This window comes from Humulus lupulus, chromosome X, assembly GCF_963169125.1.
Source record: "Humulus lupulus chromosome X, drHumLupu1.1, whole genome shotgun sequence".
In the NCBI taxonomy this organism is placed as follows: Eukaryota; Viridiplantae; Streptophyta; class Magnoliopsida; order Rosales; family Cannabaceae; genus Humulus; species Humulus lupulus.
Window position 1 is genome coordinate 21274057 of NC_084802.1, and position 1444 is coordinate 21275500.

The 1444-nt window shown below is 40.7% G+C and overlaps 1 non-coding gene across 1 annotated transcript; it reads right to left on the bottom strand.

The window, feature by feature from the left end:
• Positions 1–1076: 1076 nt before the first annotated feature.
• On the bottom strand, positions 1077–1183 carry LOC133807740 (small nucleolar RNA R71). The gene has a single exon (XR_009879637.1). It is a non-coding gene; the product is annotated as a small nucleolar RNA R71 (small nucleolar RNA).
• Between the last annotated feature and the right edge of the window lie 261 nt (positions 1184–1444).

A 1444-nucleotide genomic window follows, 5' to 3' on the forward strand; every position in this document is an offset into this window, starting at 1 on the left:
TACCTTAGCCCCTGTTTGAATCCTCAAAGTGATGCTGAGCAATTCTCCAAGTTTAAATCTCAAATCCTAGCTTGATTTGCAAAGTCTCCCCTTGGTAAGGTTGAGAGAAAACAAGAGAAAAGGAAGAGAGGTTTGGGTCGGTTTAATGTATTCTGCTTGCTTCTTATGTTTTGTTTTATTTAACTTAGTCTCTAAGGTTGCCTCAAGGCTCGGGGTACCAAAAACGTCCATGAGGGAAAAATGGTAAATTTTCCCAATATTCCCTCCTAGACATTCTAACCTCAAATATATCTCCAAATATTTATTTCCATAACCCGATAACCCCATAAAATGACTAACACTCGAAATACCCCTCGACTCGCCCCGAGTCGGATTTTCGACCCCGTTGTGACTTTCTAGCCAACCGCTCCCTAGGACTGTCTTGGATCGTGCAACATAGATATATATATATATATATTGCAGGTATATCACAATTATCACATTTATGCCCTCAACGGGCTAAAATTACAATCATGCCCCTAATAGCCAGACGGGGCCCACATGCATATTTAATTCACCTATACATGCATCACTAATCACATATTCACACAAATTCACATATTATAACAATAAACCACTTATTTCCCTCCAGGCACACTAATCAAGGCCCCAAGCCTTATTAGCAAATTTGGGTCGTTACAGCTGCAGAGGCTCCAAGGGAGCAAGGACCAAGAACATTGAGAGACTATGTACTTCCTACTATTATAGGAGTGCATTCATGCATCAAACCTCCAACCATTGTTGCAAAAATTTTTGAGATTAAGCCAGCAATCCTTCAAACGGTCCAATCAACTGTTCAGTTTGAAGGTATGCCAACGGAGGACCCCAATTTACACATAGCTAATTTTCCGGAGTTATGTGCTACGTTCAAGATGAATGGGGTGAGCGATGATGCTATAAGATTGAGGCTATTCCCATTGTCACTAAGGGATAGGGCGAAGAGTTGGCTGATATCTTTACAAGAGAATTCGATCACTACATGGGAGGAGTTAGCTCAGAAGTTCCTTGCCAAGTTCTTTCCTCCAGCAAAGGCTACAAAACTAAGGGGAGAGATCAATAATTTTTATCAGATGGAAGGGGTGTCACTGTATGATTCTTGGGAGCGATTTAAGGAATTGTTAAGGAAGTGTCCACATCATGGTATAGAAAAGTGGATGTTGGTGCATAATTTTTACAATGGGTTGAATGGAATAACCAGAACAATTATAGATGTTGTGGCGGAAGGTGCTTTTATGAGTAAAAGTGCTAATGAGGCGTATGAGCTTATTGGAAGAGATGGCGATGAATAATTATCAATGGCCAACTGAAAGGGGACAACCAAAGAAGGTGGCTGGAATGATGGAATTGGATGCTATATCAATGCTTACAACTCAAGTAGCAGCCTTGACAAAGCAACTACAAAAGA